This window comes from Channa argus, chromosome 16 (genome assembly GCF_033026475.1).
Source record: "Channa argus isolate prfri chromosome 16, Channa argus male v1.0, whole genome shotgun sequence".
In the NCBI taxonomy this organism is placed as follows: Eukaryota; Metazoa; Chordata; class Actinopteri; order Anabantiformes; family Channidae; genus Channa; species Channa argus.
Window position 1 is genome coordinate 14,724,001 of NC_090212.1, and position 6,000 is coordinate 14,730,000.

At 38.3% G+C, this 6,000-nt stretch overlaps 1 protein-coding gene across 2 annotated transcripts in view; it reads left to right on the forward strand.

Annotated features, from left to right (window-relative positions):
• The first annotated feature begins 5,185 nt into the window (after positions 1-5,185).
• The window catches only part of atg9a (ATG9 autophagy related 9 homolog A (S. cerevisiae)), an 11,106-nt gene continuing 10,291 nt past the window's right edge, over positions 5,186-6,000 (forward strand). Inside the window, exon 1 of one of the 2 annotated variants that reach the window (XR_010911062.1) lies at positions 5,186-5,703. The gene's annotated coding sequence lies outside the window, so the exon portion shown is untranslated. The remainder of the gene's footprint in view (positions 5,704-6,000) is intronic. The other variant, XM_067479866.1, reaches the window with a different exon arrangement.

Consider the following 6,000-nt stretch of genomic DNA (forward strand, 5'->3'; position numbering starts at 1 on the left):
TTTATATTCATGGGTTCAGGTACCACAAACTAATTGTTGACCAAGGACAGATTGATTAGCCTCCAGAAGTCCTTACAAATCATAATGGACTCTCAAATAATCTCTGCTGTTTTCTCAGAGGTTTCTTTTAAAATTTAATGAACCCTTGATCTGAAGGACACTGAGATCATTTGCCATTTTGTGTAAAAAAACGAATACCGATGTTCTGGTTGCATTGAAGGATTTTGAATAGGCACGTTCTTTATATTCCCCTGTACCTCTCAAGTCATTTGAATTTAAGCTGAGATAATTACTCAATTACCTAAAAACTAATTATGACAATTGTAATAATCAATAATCATCATCAATTAATAAATAATAACCAATTATTAGAATCATCTTAGTTGTGGTGTTGGTGTCACATAACACTAATCTAAAGGCATTTTATCAAGCTCACAAAATAAAGTGTTTGCAAAATGTCCTTTTTCTACTAAACTTTGTACCCCAGGTTGAATAAAACAAATGCCCTCAACATATTTTAATCAGGGTTTGGATGTCAGTAGATCAAATTCAACAGCTACAAATGTGCACAGAAAAAATCCCTCACTTGGAAAGTCAGGGGGGGTTGCTGCTACCTGTAATTACATGGCTAAAAGCCATCGATCCAATATACATTTAACATGCGCATGTGCACGGGAAGACACGCATGCATTGAAATACACACACATCACATGTCTGGGCTATTGAGTTTACATTACCATAACAACCTCAGGACTGAGTGACCCTCAGCGGTGAATTGTTGGATAGATTTTGTTCTGTGCAAGTCAGGAGGACAACTTTGCCTACTCATCGGCCCACAGCTCTCTGTGTCTCTTTGTTTCTCCTTGATGTCCCCTTCTCCTCTTACTATTACGCACAGTGTGTGTGTGTGTGTGTGAGGATGGGTGTATATTAGAAAAAAGTGTGCCTTGTGGACATATCATCAATAGGCCCTTGGGTTCTGTAGGTGAAAATCCAGACACATTAATAAAGAGTTTAGGACTGAGGCCTCACCTCTAAGTTGTTGAATTACATGTGCATACTTAGAGGAACACACTAATAAACACAGCTAACATGCAGTGACCCACAGGCACATCATTTTGTCTAGGTGATGATGTGTTAGAACAAGTCATATGTTGCATGTGCTAATAGGGATCACCACAGTCAATCTGTTTTAAGACCTGAGCATCCATAAATCTCTCTTCATTTATTACCCTCTTTGTCCTTCAGCAGGTCATCTTCTGTGACCATCCTCTGCCACTACAGAGACTTGTTTATAGCTGTCTGAAAGGACATACTTAGTCAAAGGCATGCAAATGAGTGTAAAAACGTTCTGATTGATCTCCAACCTTGTATCTACTTGGACAATACAAAAAAGGTCTTGGGCTCAAATTTCGCTCTAAACAGGGTCTAAAATTTAATATTGCAACCCTACATTAATTAATTAAGCTATTTGTTAATTTGGACTTAAGTTGGAGTTTAATGACAAGATCAATAACCTTTTTTATCCATTCAACAAATATGTAGCTGGAGTCAGAAGCTAGTTCGCTCAGTTTAACACAAAACTGGAAACAGGAGGAAAGAGCATCTCCACTGGTTTTCTGTCTTTGTGCTAAGCTGAGCTAACTAGCTGTGGGCTATAGCTTTACATTGACTGCAGTTACTGGAGAATAGTACAGTATCTCAGGTTTGTTTCACAAAACCATTTCGTAATCAATTTAAAAAGGTGTTAAAAAGGCTGTGTTTCCATTATTTTGTCTATCTGCCCTCCCATGCAGAACCTTTCCATCTCTTTACCTCTGTATTGATTATTAACCACTCTGGTGATTGACCGTTAACCTTTCTGTCTGGTGAGCAAGTCTAAAGGACATTTGCGAGTGTGGATGCACAACATTTACAACCCAACAGAGATAAGTATGTACAGTGGGCAGACATGTAGGAACAGGCAACTGAAGTAAAGGACAAAGCCAAAATGGAGAGAAGACTGCAATTCAAAGATAAAAGTACTCTAGAATGTTAGTGTAGATATGTCTTATCAAGATATTTAGCAAACAAATACTTTTAATTTTTAAATAATCAGAAGGTGGGGAGAACAATTAAATGTGAAGAACAAAAAAGAAACAGAACCTTTGTGACACATTTGCAGGATGGTCTATGCAATGTTGTGTCAAAGTTCATTTCCTGAGGAGGAGCAGATGTTACAATTTATGCATTCGTGTCTATTGCACCTATCTCAACATACACAAATATACAGTATGAGAAAGTGACATCACCAGTATGACCCATGAAACACAATTTATGGCACCCAATTTAAAGAGTAACGGAAAACTGAAGATGTTCCCTTTGGAAGAAACTTACTGACTATGCTTGTTTTTAAGTTGAATAAAATGTAGGTGTAATAATTGGAACCAGCAGACCGTGGAGAGAATTACTGCAGCAATCCAGACATAGTTATAGACTTAGTTTAGTATCCTCTCCACTTCGCTGTGATGCCACAATATATTTATTCATATCAATCTAATACATAGAATCGATTTTGTACTTTTGTTGTGAACTTTTGTTGTCATGCCGTCTTCTTCTAACAGAAGGTTTTATGTCTCATACTCACCTCTACAAGGGAGATTAAAGCCACACAGTAGAAATCTCTTTGTCCACGTGGCCTCGGTTTCATGTAACATACACTCACACAAATCTTCACAACATTCCCCATTAACAGTAGCTCTACTCTAATGAAACTTGGGCAAGAAATTGATATCAATGGAGTACATGTGCCTGGACATGTTGTGGGGACTCAACTTCCTATTGGGGACCTCAGTCCTCATAATCCACATCAAATTTAAGAATTAAGGCTTATGGTAAAGGTTTAACATTACACAGTACAGTATGTGTGTGAATATTAGCTTATTTACTAATCACTTTTAAATAGTAAATGTAGTTAAATGTAGTTTTACTGTAGCTACTAGAAATTAATAAAATATAGACAAAAAGTGAAACAGGATTCGCGGTATTTAAGACTGATCTCTTAATTTGGTATTAGTGAGAGATGAAATATGTTATTGTATATTTAACCCATAAACTGGGACAACTGAGCTGTCGGAAAAATTATCCAGGGGAACATGGTTGGGAAGGAAGAAAAAAAATTATTTAAATTGTGGAAAGAGATTCATGTTGCACGCACGTTATTTATCCATGTGTATTTGTATTCCATGCCTGCTGTGTTGGTTTTTCATGTGTGCGTGTACAGAAAGAGTCATGATCTAATTCAGTTACTCTAGAGAGACGACTTCACCCTGATTTCCTTTTCCCAACCCCCACCCAGGACCCCATCCTGCCACACTTCATCCCCACCCAATGCTAACCCTGCACCGCCCATGGGTTGTATGGAAGCATGACAGCAAGTCTTTGGACCAAATTAGCTGTCAATGCAACCCCCTAATTCCCGACAGACAGTGGGGTAATTCAATCAGTCGGCCATAGCCTGCAGCAGAGCCTGCATGCTAACAGACCTAAACACACCACAGAATTATTATGTCGTATTATTATTTCCTGTAATAAAATCAAATACAGATACACATGCTCCAACAAATGAATTATTGAAGTTACTGTTTGGTGTTTATCACATAATGAGCACCGTTGTAGCAGATTTTTTCTCTATTGGATTATTCTGAATGAAGCCTAATCCTAATCAGTAAAGATTAAATTACCCAGATCACTATAATAACCCCATTACACAGACACCCCCTGACTCAAGACACTCCTACCTGTTTTGAAAATCCCTCTCTGACACACACACACACACACACACACACACACAAACACACACACACACACACAACACACTGTCAGAAAAAGGTCCCAAGTAGGAAAGAAGGCAAGTGACATGATCAAAGAGAACATATTTGTATATGTTCATCTGTGCATGTTTAATAAAACTATTCAGGTGCCCGTGTGATGAAAACAGAACCTGCACTCATCATTTACCTCTGTCTCGGGAGACTTGTTAATGAAAATGTCATTACTAGGTTCAATACACACACACAAACACATACACATACACAATGGTTGGTGTCAACGGTGTAACTAATACTGTGACACTGTGAACAAAAGCCCAGCTGCCACTCCAGAGCCTCAAGATTCATATATGAATATTAATTGAAGAACAGAGCAGCGGAAGGTGAACTTGGCTTTATAGAGCATCATCATTGCACAGTGGATTCAGGTCCTGTACTCCATACTGTACAAACATAATATAAGAAACAATAGTACAATAGTCTCAATATCCAAACTTTGTGAATCAAAGTGAAAATCACAAATAAATCCAGAGACTGAATAGTATGTGCTAAAAAGCTGCGCATATAAAGAGTCACATGGAGTCACATTTCACATGGTACACAACTTTTTTTTCATTCACTTTCAAAGATGTAGGCTATGAGAATTGCTCCCCACATAAGCTGAGAATGAATGAATGCCTGAAGGTAAAAGTCTGTACATGGTGCAAGCATGACTGTGTAACCACCAACTTCGTTTTTTATGGTTCTGTGACTCCTTTATTCATATCTCCTACAACTTCAATGAAGAGACAATCTTGTTCATCATTAAATACAAGCAATAGCCATTCTCAACATACAACACCAGATCATATGCTTATTAAGTTGACAATGTTCATGTGTTTAAGCTGATTTGAAATGAACTGTAAAAATTAATAAAGCATTACCCAAATTTTGAGTTATTTCTCTCTAAGGCTTCATACTTCATTTATGTATGATATATAATATATTTGTAAAGGCTATCATAAAAAAATAAATATTAAGGAATTACCACGCTATATTGTAACATCTGTACAGTTTGATGCCAAAGTTTGCATCCCCCATTTTAAAAATGTCAAATACAGTACAACAAAGATGTTTCTCATCAACAGAATATTTATTTCACAGTATTATTATTCTCAACGGAAATTACAGTTATTATTCAAATAATTTCTCTACTGTAGATGAATGCACCGTCAGTAGCACCATCTACACAGCGGTGCTACTGAAAACGCCCGGGCGGTGGTAGTAAACACGAATTTAATGATGTACCCTGGAGAGCCCGCCTTTGGACAAATCTGATTGGCTGCTGTTCTGACTGGCAGCGGAATCCTTTTCTGATTGGATAACGCTCCTGTCCCTCGGGGTTGTCAGACGCCACAGCGCTACTAGCTGGGTTAAAAATGAAACTGGTTTGCGTCTGATCTCAAAAGGGAGAGAAAGGAAAGCGAAAACAAGGCGACTGACAGACAATATTCCCGGAGATTTGTTGTTATAGCCGGAGATTTGTCCGCACCTCGCGTAGCAGAAGAGCCAAACGTTAAGAAGTCTATACTGCGGGATTTGGAAGGAGACATATTTCTTGTGAGGGAGTCAGGCCTGTGTTGTCGAACCACAACAACAACACCTGAATCTTTGCTACCGTGTTGGCCTCGTATTGGCCTACGCTGGTAATTGTCAGCCCCTCATAAAAAGACTGACATTTCTGGCCTTTTGGGTGGGCTGTTTTTAGCCCTGTGCTCTACTGTATGTAGCCTCTGAAAGCAAATCTGGCATAGCGCCTCTCCTACAGCCTGAATTGTGACCCTTGGTTCCCTTTTCAGCCGAGAATGTTGAGTAAACAGCAGAGCTGGAGAGCACATAGTGTACTGGAATGGAGGTAAGAAAAGGTCTTAAACCATATCACGCTGTATATTCATTCATGACGTTCGAAATATGTCTCCCTTCACCGTGTAAATCAGCCGTGTATCTCTGGATATAGTTGGCCATAGCCATAGTATTATTGTCATTACATCATTTTTACTTTTAGATAAGCCATAAATCAATATGTACAGCCTTCTTGATAAATGTCCATTAATGGTACCATCATTTTGCCATTATTGTATGTGTCTTGTATGCGCTATACATGGTAAATGGCCACTTATATAGACAATGTTTACAATGTTTATTCACACAT